This window comes from Pan troglodytes, chromosome 21, assembly GCF_028858775.2.
Source record: "Pan troglodytes isolate AG18354 chromosome 21, NHGRI_mPanTro3-v2.0_pri, whole genome shotgun sequence".
Lineage (NCBI taxonomy): Eukaryota > Metazoa > Chordata > Mammalia > Primates > Hominidae > Pan > Pan troglodytes.
The window spans coordinates 35,433,231-35,444,440 of NC_072419.2; the positions used below are offsets into that span (position 1 = coordinate 35,433,231).

General features: G+C 51.0%; 1 non-coding gene and 2 pseudogenes across 1 annotated transcript; 2 read left to right on the plus strand and 1 right to left on the minus strand.

Moving 5' to 3' along the window:
- The first annotated feature begins 2,548 nt into the window (after positions 1 to 2,548).
- Positions 2,549 to 6,225, plus strand: LOC101058345 (basic salivary proline-rich protein 2-like; annotated as a pseudogene).
- MIR663B (microRNA mir-663b) lies at positions 3,665 to 3,778 on the minus strand. The gene has a single exon (NR_035977.1). It is a non-coding gene; the product is annotated as a microRNA mir-663b (primary transcript).
- Positions 6,226 to 7,855: 1,630 nt separating the features above from the next.
- Positions 7,856 to 9,806, plus strand: LOC112208380 (cell division cycle protein 27 homolog; annotated as a pseudogene).
- Positions 9,807 to 11,210: the final 1,404 nt, after the last annotated feature.

Below are 11,210 nucleotides of genomic sequence, written 5' to 3' on the forward strand. Positions count from 1 at the left end.
ATACAAGGTTGATTTGGCGAGGGCACTCCTAAGAACGGGAGGCCCTCCTGGCACAGCACGTCCCCCAGAGGGGTTACCTCAGGCCGGCCAGTAAGACAGCAATGGGACCAGACTCCAGAGAGGGGTTGGAAGGTTTCACAATACAGGGAGGCAGTGCCGACAATGGTGGGGGGGCAAACGCTGACACCACCCCATGGGAGCCCAGGGGTTCCCACCCCCACAGCGCGGGGCACAGGCCACACGCGTGGCACGTGTGCAACATCACGATGGCCGCTGGGTAAAGCCCTCACCGGCATCAGCAGTGACACGCAAGTGTGGTGCGGCCCCGGCTGGCCGGGGAGACGGAGTCAGCAGGGGAGGCGAGGGAGGGGCGGGCCCCTCCTGAACGGACTCCACCGTGGGCCCACTGCACCTGACCCACAGGCGGACCAGCGACCCCCCAAGGGGTCCTTAAACCTCCACGCCAGAATGCGCTAGGTACCTGGATGGCAGGGGCGGATGAGGGGGGTGGGACCGGTGTCCAGCCCCCTACCCTCGAGACCCCCTAGCGGGAAGGCTGGGGAGAGAAAGTGGGCCAGGACGGGCCAGTGGTGTGGTTTGGCAGAGGCGATGATGGTGGCAGAAGTGACGATGGTGGCAGCGGCAGCGATGGGAACCTGGCCAGCCCTGACGGGAGCGGGAAGGATGGGGCCGAGACAGTGGGACACGGCAGGACGACGGCCCCAGTGCGGAGGGCACCGAGACCCCCACCCCACCATGATGCCGAGAACCACCTCCGCGCCCACCGATGCACACATGGGGGCCACGTCAGGGGACCACTCCCCGCTGCTCACCAGGCCGGCGAGCCATCCAGCCAGCCCCATGACACGCACACATGGTTTCATCCCCACATGCATGTCTCTCTACCGCCTCTCTCCCTCCCGAGTTCTCCGGCTCTGGGGGCAGGCGGGGAAACAAAGGGCAAGATCCCGCCCATGCATGCGCCACAGGAGGAACACGGTCGGCCAAGGAGGAAGGACATGGCGACGTCTCTGTGGCTTCGCTCTTCTCTGTTAATGATCCCTCCACAGGTTCACCTACCAAAACTTTGTTACGACTTTTACTTCCTCTAGATAGTCAAGTTCGACTGTCTTCTCAGTGTTCCGCCAGGGCAGTGGGCTGACCCAGTGGGGCTGATCCGAGGGCCTCACTAAACCATCCAATCAGGAGTAGCGACCTGCAGTGTGTACAAAGGGCAGGGACTTCACGCAAGCTTATGACCCGCATTTACTGGGAATTCCTCGTTCATGGGGAAAAATTGCAATCCCCGATCACCATCGCCAATGAGGTTCAACAGGTTACCCACATCTGCCACATAGGGTAGGCACACGCTGAGCCAGTCAGTGTAGTGCGCGTGCAGCCCTGGACATTTAAGGGCATCACAGACCTGTTATTGCTCAATCTCAGGTGGCTGAACGCCACTTGTCCCTCTAAGAAGTTGGGGGATGCCGACCACTTGGGGGTCGCATAACTATTTGGCATGCCAGAGTCTTGTTCGTTATCGGAATTAACCAGACAAATCACTCCACCAACTAAGGCCGTGCACCACAACTCATGGAATCGAGAAAGAGCTATCAATCTATCAATCCTGTCCCTGTCCAGGCCGGGTGAGTTTTCCCATGTTGAGTCAAATTAAGCTGCAGGCTCCACTCCTGGTGGTGCCCTTCTGTCAATTCCTTTAAGTTTCAGCTTTGCAACCATACTCCCCTCAGAACCGAAAAACCCAAAGGCTGGTTTCTTGGAAGCTGCCCAGCGGGTCATGGGAGCCGCCAGTCGGCATTGTTTATGGTCGGAACTACCACGGTATCTGATTGTCTTCGAACCTCTGACTTTCGTTCTTGATTAATGAAAACATTCTTGGCAAATGCTTTTGCTCTGGTCCAAACTGTGCCAGTCCAAGCATTTCACCTCTAGAGGTGCAATATGAATGCCCCCGGCCATCCCTCTTAATCATGGCCTCAGTTCCGAAAACCAACAAAATAGAATCGCAGTCCTATTCCATTATTCCAAGCTGCAGTATCCAGGTGGCTTGGGCCTGCTTTGAACACTCTAATTTTTTCAAAGTAAACGCTTTGGGCCAGAGGACACTCAGCTAAGAGCATCCAGGGGGCACCGAGAGGCAAGAAGCAGGGATGGGCTGTGGCTCGCCAGCGCACCCGCTCCCAAGATTCAACTACGAGCTTTTTAACTGCAACAACTTTAATATACGCTATTGGAGCTGGAATTACCATGGCTGCTGGCACCAGACTTGCCCTCCAATGGATCCTCATTAAAAGATTTAAAGTGGACTCATTCCAATTACAGGGCCTTGAAAGAGTCCTGTATTGTTATTTTTCGTCACTACCTCCCCGTGTCAGGAGTGGGTAATTTGCGTGTCTGCTGCCTTCCTTGAATGTGGTAGCCATTTCTCAGGCTCCCTCTCCAGAATCGAACTCTGATTCCCTGTCACCCGTGGTCACCATGGTAGGCACAGCGACTACCATAGAAAGTTGATAGGGCAGACGTTCGAATGGGTCATCGCTGCCACGGGGGGCGTGCGATTGGCCCGAGGTTATCCAGAGGCACCAAAGCTGGTGGCACCCGACCCCCCGGCCGGGGCCGGAGAGGGGCTGACTGGGTTGGTTTTAATCTGATAAATGCACGCATCTTCCCCGTGAAGGGGGTCAGTGCCCTTCGGCATGTAATAGCTCTAGAATTACCACAGTTTTCCAAGTAGGAGAGGAGCCAGCAACCAAAAGAACCATAACTGATTTAATGAGCCATTCACAGTTTCACTGTACCGGCCCTGCGTACTTAGACATGTATGGCTTAATCTTTGAGAGAAGCATATGGTTCTGATAGGATCAACCAGCTAGGTAGAAAGCAGCCTCCGGGACTCGCGAGGATGAGCCCGGCGTCCCAGTTGCGAGATTGGGCGCGGCAGGGCAGGCGATGGGGCGTGGGGGAGGGAGGGAGCAGCTCGGGGTGGTGGGAGGGGGATGGTGGGGCGGCGAACCGGACATCCCATCCATTCACACGACACAACACCCCCCGACGGGCTCACCACTCCCGACCCTTCGCGCCCATGTGCGAGAAGGCAGACCGCCCGACCCGTGTGCGGCAGCCGCGAGGGACCGGCGGCCACTCATGCATGGAGGGCATGGGGCGGTCCCGACGTTTGGGCAGCGAACGAGAGGCGGACCGCGGTGCCTGGGTTCTCACCGCCAGTGGCCTCCGAGCATGAAGGCGGCCCCGCGCGGCACCTGGAGCGGCTGACTGGCCTTCGGAGGGCCTGCGGCTCCCCCACCGCCGCCACTGTCGCGGCCAGCCCCCGGAACCCTCTTCCCTGCACGCACTGCAGGCAGATCCCAAACCCTCCGGGTGCCCACCACGCCCACTCGGGGTGCTGCCGACCTGGTCCCGAAGGCGCACGCCCGGGGACACAGACAACGGGCCAACCAGTGGCCGGCGGCGGCGCCCCACAAGGCAGAGCCGGGTTTGGTCCCAGACGGGGCCACCACAGCCTAATGCGGTGAGTCGCTCGGGGAGAGAGGATCCGCGGGCAGGGTGGGGGGCACAGACGGGCAAGGCCAGGGACCGCGACGGCAAGTGCACCCGGGAGCCCGCAGAGGGGCGGCTCGGGGAGAAACCTCAGGCACGGCCGGGCCACCAGGAAAACACGGCCACAGGATCCCACCGCCACAGACACGAGGGCGGTCCCACAGCGACCCGCCTAGGATGCCGGACGGCCCTCGGCACCCACCGAGACCCGCCTCATGAGCCCCGGGTCCCGCCATCAGGATCCCGAGGCGACCTCAGCCACAAACCCAACGCCAGGGCCACGTTGCTCGTTTCTCACCCATCCTCCAACCCGGTCAAGCTCTGGGAGACCGGCATGCCCCCCAACTTGGGACGCTTCCCAGGGCCAGGCGGCCCAAACCCCGTGCCACGCAAACACGGTCGTCGGCACCGGTCGCTGCTCTGCAGGGGAGCGGGCAGAGAGCCGGCTCACAGCGGAACATGTCACAAGCCAGACTGAAAGCCAGGCACAGCCACCGCTCGCGCAGCCTCCCAACCGCTAGGACCCCGGCCCGACCCGGCGGGATCCTCCCCCGACTCGGAAGGGGGAGGCGCGGGCCACACGGTAGGCGACGAGCTGCCCTGGGTCCCCACCGTGGAGGCTGGCGGAACCCTTGCTCTCCCCCCATCACCCCATCAAGGGGAAGCGGAGGAGGGTCCGCTGCAAGCCAGTCGCTACGGCAGCGCTACCATAACGCAGGGAGAGGCGGCAGGCCGGGGGATCCGTTACTCCAAAGGCACACCTCTCGGATCGCTAGAGAAGGCTTTCTCACCGAGGGTGGGTCACACTCCCCACCCACCAGTCGCCCCTCGTCGGGCCCGCAGAGGTGCTCAGGGAAGCCTAGGGAAGGGAGAGGGCCTGCGGTACCAGGAAAAATCTGCGTGCGGCAACCTTGAGCCTTCCCGGTCTGGGTGGGGGGCCTGGCCGCTGCGCGTGCACGCAATCCCCCAAGGGCCCCCCATCCACCAGCCTCCTTTCTCCTAGGCAAAGCAACTCCAAGTAAACCCACACACAACCTGTCGGAGGCAGAACGGTAGCCCCTCGGCGGGCGGCCGGCCGGCGCAAGCGTCATCTGCCCCAGCCCACCGCAATAGCTCACACGGCCCGAGTGCACCCACCAGAGGGGAGCACGGGACCTGCGCTTGTCAGATCAGGCGGCAGCCTTCCCCGCGTGGGAGGGGCGCATCTCACTTAACCGCCTCGACCCCCACACCAACGAGCTCCCTCAGGACCCACTCGTGGACATCGTGGCGGTGACCGGAGGAGGGGGCGCTGGGGGTGGGAACAACACACCACCACTCGACCTCGGGCACCTGAGGGATAAGCTGGGGGGTGAAGGGGAGGAGCCGGGCGTGGTAGGCTCACGCCTGTCATCCCCGCACTTTGGGAGGCGAGGGAAGGTGGATCCCTCGATCCAAGCCTTGGCAACATGGTGAAACCTCGTCTCTAAAAAAATACGAAAACTAACTGGTTTCATAAACTGGACTCAACGTTAATAAATAGATAAGTAGGCCGGGCGCGGTGGCTCACGCCTGTAATCCCAGCACTTTGGGAGGCCGAGGCGGATGGATCACGATGGTCAGGAGATCGAGACCATCCTGGCTACCACAGTGAAACCCCGTCTCTACTCAAAATACCAAAAATTAGCCAGGCGCCATGGCGGGTGCCAGTAGTCCCAGCTACTTGGGAGGCTGAGACAGGAGAATGGCGTGAACCCGGGAGGCAGAGCTTGCAGTGAGCTGATATCATGCCACTGCACTCCAGTCTGGGCAACAGAGTGAGACTCCGTTTCAAAAAATAATAATAATAAATAGATTAAAATTGAAAATTAAAAAAAAAAACGTAGCTGGTGGGTCTCAAATGCTCACGCCTGTCATCTCAGCACTTTGGGAGGCTGAGGTGGGAGATCACCTGAGGTGGCCAGTTCGAGACCCGCCTGACCCACATGGAGAAATGCCGTCTCTACTAAGAATACAAAATCAGCCGGGTGTGGTGACACATGCCTGTAATCCCAGCTACTCAGGAGGCTGAGGCAGGAGAATCGCTTGAACACGGGAGGTGGAGGTTATGGTGAGCCGCGATGGTGCCATTGCACTCCAGTGTGGGCAACAACAGTGAAACTCCGTATCAAAAAAAAAAAAAAAATTACGCACTGTATTCTGTTATTTTTACTTCCTACCCTGAGAAGAATATAATACAACTGTTGTCTGTCTGCCTGCCTGCCTGCCTGCCTGCCGGTGACAGGGCCTCACTCTGTCTTTCGCCCAGACTGGAGTGCAGTGACACCATTATGGCTCACTCACTGCAGCCTCAACCTCCCCAGGGTTAGGCGATTCCTCAAGGGATCCTACGGCCTCAACCTCCCAAAGTGTTGGGGTTACAGACGTGAGGCACCAGCACCCGACTTGAGTTAATACATCTGGTCTCACTATGTCTTAACCACACACCCATGAAGAACTCAAGTCAAGAGAGAGTCAGTAAGAGACTCTCAGCATTCTCTCCCGAAAACAGTGAGGTGGATGGCGGCCGTGTGTCTTGAGCTCCTGTGGTTTTAGGTGGCCACACACAGAGGAGAGATTTCCAATGTTTCCAGTGATGCGCGAGCCACAGTCATTTGGGGCATCTGAGCATGAGATGGGGTTTCTGACAGCAACTTAAGGGCCAGGAAGGGCCAGAATCTGCCAAGGCCCGTGTCCCAGGGTGGGGCCGATGGAACCCAAGGTAGAGGGAGTCAGTGGTCCACACAGAGAGAGCTCCAGCCTTAGGCCCCACTGTGCAGACCAAATCCGAAGGAAGAGAGTCCTTCGTCCTACATGCCACATCCCTCCACTGAACTTGGGAGCAAATCCGTTTTCCAAACATGAGGTGACTCTCACTTTGCAATGGATCACAAGGGGCTGGGCTTTCCAGAGTCAGCAGGCTAAAGAAGTCATTCTGGCTCAGCCTCCCCCAACCCCTGGTAACTGGTGAGTTTATTTTTTATTTGTATTTTTATTATTATTATACTTTAAGTTTTAGGGTACATGTGCACAATGTGCAGGTTAGTTACATATGTATACATGTGCCATGCTGGTGTGCTGCACCCATTAACTCGTCACCTAGCATTAGGTATATCTCCTAATGCTATCCCTCCCCCCTTCCCCCACCCCACAACAGTCCCCAGAGTGTGATGTTCCCCTTCCTGTGTCCATGTGTTCTCATTGTTCAATTCACACCTATGAGTGAGAATATGAGATGTTTGGTTTTTTATTCTTGCGATAGTTTACTGAGAATGATGATTTCCATTTTCATCCATGTCCCTACAAAGGACATGAACTCATCATTTTTATGGCTGCATAGTATTCCATGGTGTATATGTGCCACAGTTTCTTAATCGAGTCTATCATTGTTGGACATTTGGGTTGGTTCCAAGTCTTTGCTACTGTGAATAGTGCTGCAATAAACATACATGTGCATAAGTCTTTATAGCAGCATGATTTATAGTCCTTTGGGTATATACCCAGTAATGGGATGGCTGGGTCAAATCCTATTTCTAGTTCTAGATTCCTTTGCCATCCCCATCAAGCTACCAATGACTTTCTTCACAGAATTGGAAAAAGCTACTTTAAAGTTCATATGGAACCAAAAAAGAGCCCGCATTGCCAAGTCAATCCTAAGCCAAAAGAACAAAGCTGGAGGCATCACACTATCTGACTTCAAACTATACTACAAGGCTACAGTAACCAAAACAGCATGGTACTGGTACCAAAACAGAGATGTAGATCAATGGAACAGAGCAGAGCCCTCAGAAATAATGCCGCATATCTACAACTATCTGATCTTTGACAAACCTGAGAAAAACAAGCAATAGGGAAAGGATTCCCTATTTAATAAATGATGCTGGGAAAACTGGCTAGCCATATGTAGAAAGCTGAAACTGGATCCCTTCCTTACACCTTATACAAAAATCAATTCAAGAGGGATTAAAGACCTAAATGTTAGACCTAAAACCATAAAAACCCTAGAAGAAAACCTAGGCATTACCATTCAGGACATAGGCATGGGCAAGGACTTCATGTCTAAAACACCAAAAGCAATGGCAACAAAAGCCAAAATTGACAAATGGGATCTAATTAAACTAAAGAGCTTCTGCACAACAAAAGAAACTACCATCAGAGTGAACAGGCAACCTACAAAACTGGTGAGTTTAAATGAGCCGAGGCTGGCAAGGCCGGAGACGCTACGGGGGGGAGGGGGGTGGGCGGGGTTGCGGGGGGTGCCTGAGGCACTGCAGAAAGTGGGTCTGAGCCTCGAGGATGACGGTGCTGCAGGAAACTGTCCAGGCTGCTATATGGCAAGCACTAAACCACTATGCTTACAGAGATGGGGTTTTCCTCGCAGAACGCCTTTATGCAGAAGTACACTCAGAAGAAGCCTTGTTTTTACTGGCGACCTGTTCTTACCGCCCAGGAAAGGCCTATAAAGAATATAGACTCTTGAAAGGACACAGTTGTCCTACACCGCAATGCAAATACCTGCTTGCAAAATGTTGTGTTGATCTTAGCAAGCTTGCAGAAGGGGAACAAATCTTATCTGGTGGAGTGTTTAATAAGCAGAAAAGCCATGATGATATTGTTACTGAGTTTGATGATTCAGCTTGCTTTCCCCTTCCATTGTTGGAACATGTATACTGCAAGACAGATTGGCTTGCCAAAGGATCAGAATGTTACCAAAAGAGCCTTAGTTTAAATCCTTTCCTCTGGTATCCCTTCGAATCATTATGTGAAATAGGTGAAAAGCCAGATCCTGACCAAACATTTAAATTCACATCTTCACAGAACTTTAGAAACTGTCTGCCCAACTCTTGCAAAGCACAAGTACCTAATCATAGTTTATGTCACAGACAGCCTGAGACCGTTCTTACGGAAAAACCACAAGACACAACTTAATTAAACAGATTGAATTTAGAATCTTCCAATTCAAAGTACTCCTTGAATACGGATTCCCCAGTGTCTTCTATTGATTCAGCTGTAATTTCACCTGATAGTGTCCCACTGGGAACAGGAACTTCCATATTTTCTAAACAGGTTCAAAATACACCAAATACTGGTCGAAGTTTATTAGGAGGACAAGTAGCTCTTACTCCATTCATCCCAAGTTTTGGGATTTTGCCATTAGAAACCCCAAGTCCTGGAGATGGATCCTATTTACAAAACTACACTAATACACCTTCTGAAATTGATATGCCATCCACCAGAGCCCCTTCAAAAAAGTCTGTTGCCAGAATCAGCCAAACTGGAGCAAAGTCTGTCTTCTCACAGAGTGGAAATAGCCGAGAGGTAACTCCAATTCTTGCAGAAACAGAAAGTTCTGGTCCATAAATAAGTACAACACCTCAGGTATTGAACCCCACTATGACATCTCCCCCAAATGCGCTGCATCGAAGAAGTTCACGACTCTTGACTAGTGACAGTTCCACAACCCAGAATAGGAAGAAATTAAAAATGAAGTTTCCACCTAAAATCCCAAACAGAAAAACAAAAAGTAAAACTAATAAAGGAGGAATAACTCAACCTAACATAAATGATAGCCTGGAAATTACAAAATTGGACTCTTTCATCATTTCAGAAGGGAAAATATCCACAATCACACCTCAGATTCAGGCTTTAGTCTACAAAAAGCAGCAGCAGAAGGCTTGATGAGCCTTTTTCTTGAATGGGGGAAAGGTTATTTAGCTTTGTGTTCATACCACTGCAAAGAAGCTATAAATGTTTTGAGCCATCTACCTTCTCACCACTACAATACTGGTTGGGTACTGTGCCAAATTGGAAGGGTCTATTTTGAACTTTCAGAGTACATGCAAGCTGAAAGAATATTCTCAGAGGTTAGAAGGATTGAGAATTATAGAGTCGAAGGCATGGAAATCTACTCTACAACACTTTGGCATCTTCAAAAAGATGTTGCTCTTTCAGTTCTGTCAAAAGACTTAACAGACGTGGATAAAAATTTCCCAGAGGCCTGGTGTGTTGCAGGGAACTGTTTCAGTCTGCAACGGGAACACGATATTGCAATTAAATTCTTCCAGAGAGCTATCCAAGTGGATCCAAATTATGCTTATGCCTATACTCTATTAGGGCGAGAGTTTGTTTTAACTGAAGAATTGGACAAAGCACTAGCTAGTTTTTGAAATGCTATCAGAGTGAATCCTAGACATTATAATGCATGGTAAGTGGCAATGAAGTGTAAAGACAAAGTCTTGTTGATGGTGCTGATAGTCACTAATTTTTCTTGTTAGATAGCTCTTTATTGTCATGAATTTGGTTACTAATACTTAGGGATGGTACATACTGGTCAATAACCTCAAACTAACATGTTTTCTTATGAAATGTGTGTCTTTAACAAACTCTTAAGTTAACTAATATAGTAGAATACCAGATCCTTATACTCAACAGTTTCAGTCTTCTACCAAACTTTTGCAGATACTGTAGTTGTGTTTTGTTTGTTTGTTTGCTTGTTTAGTTTTGTTACTTGATTTGTTACTTTTTCTTGAAACACACAAATGGTGATTGGGACAAAAAGTGCTTGGGAAATTGGAAAGGAATAGCATAATTCACTTATTGGATAATAGAAAAAAAACACTGAAAAAATTCACTAGTTGCTGCTTTTTGACAGTGTTCCAGTTTATTGAGTTACTATTAAGAATTTAGTGTACCCTTTTATTTAGCAGTATCTCTCTTTTACTCTTTTGTACTTGTGTATAAGTAGACACATAGGAAATTACTACCCAGGTCATATTGTTATCAACTGAATAACATATGAAAAAGTTCGGTTCTACTTCTGCCTCAGCACCATACTTACTGTTGACATTTATTGTATTTTTCTGGACTGACTTAAAAGTCTAAATATCAAGAGAAGGCCAGGCACAGTGGCTCATGCCTGTCACCCCAGCACTTTGGGAGGCCGAGGCGGGTGGGTCACAAGGTCCAGAGATTGAGACCATCCTGGCCAACATGGTGAAACCCGGTCCCTATTAAAAGTATAAAAATTAGCTGGGCATGGTGGCGGGCGCCTGTAGTCCCAGCTACTCAGGAGGCTGAGGCAGGAGAATTGCTTGAACCTGGGAAATGGAGGTTTCAGTGAGCCAAGATTACGCCATTGCACTCCAGCCTGGGTGACAGAGCGAGACGCCGTCTCAAGAAAAAAAATAAAAATAAATAAATAAATAAATATCAACAGAAAGTATAATTCTGAAGTCATAACTCTGTGGAAGCTTTTTTGTCAGATACGGTTATCTTTGGGGTTAGTTATTATAGCAGTTGAGTTTTAACACTTGATTTGCTTCTAAATCTGAAGCATTACATTACGAAAACATTTTTTGATTTGTGAATATGTTGTTTAAAGGATTATATCTCATTTTGCAGTAGTAGTTGCAGTGCCTGAAAGATTGCCAAAAAAATAGTGCTAGCTTTTGCTGACAAATGTAACAATCAACTTACCAATACTGCCTTCTCTTCCGATAGCTATGTGTTCCGTAATATTTTAAGAACTCAGTTCTTCATAAGACTTGTGTTGTTTTTGATTTTTTCCCAAGTCTGATTGATCCTTGTGTTGTTCTTTTTTAAATGTGTATTGT